We start from the raw sequence: 560 nt of genomic DNA on the forward strand, positions 1-560 counted from the left end.
AAACCGAAACCCTGGGTCAACACCTCGGTCCCTGCACCCTCGTGAATGTAAATAATGGTCCACACCTGCAGCCCCAGTACATTGGAAATGGGAGTTAATAGGACTATGAGTTCAGGTTCGACTATGGCTTGACTACCAGGAAGTACCAGTGATAAGGATGCACAGAAATAAAATGTTTCCGTAGTGCTAACTAGGGTAGTTTCACGCAGTCTTGCCCTACTGACAAGACACACCTCTAACATACCAAGAACCTGGATTACTGTGTATTTTCTGCGGAAGCGTAAACTTTCTGGGCTAAAAACCAAAGGTTTGCGGATTGCTTCCATCATAATCTTGTGTTCCTAGGGTCTGTGCATTGGCTCTGCTTCAGTCTCCTGGCCACAAAAGCAGACCTTGTGACAGCTAAATTCAGTCGGGGTGGTTGTGGGCAGAGGCCCCCTCAATAGGCGCACCCAACCCTCTAGAGGAAAAAACCGGGTTCAGTGTCCGCTTCCTAGCCGGGAGAACCGGAAGCAAATGCTTTTCTCCTTCGGCGCGTGCGCAGCACGGCAGGAAGTGAA

Source organism: Arvicanthis niloticus, chromosome 12 (genome assembly GCF_011762505.2).
Source record: "Arvicanthis niloticus isolate mArvNil1 chromosome 12, mArvNil1.pat.X, whole genome shotgun sequence".
Lineage (NCBI taxonomy): Eukaryota > Metazoa > Chordata > Mammalia > Rodentia > Muridae > Arvicanthis > Arvicanthis niloticus.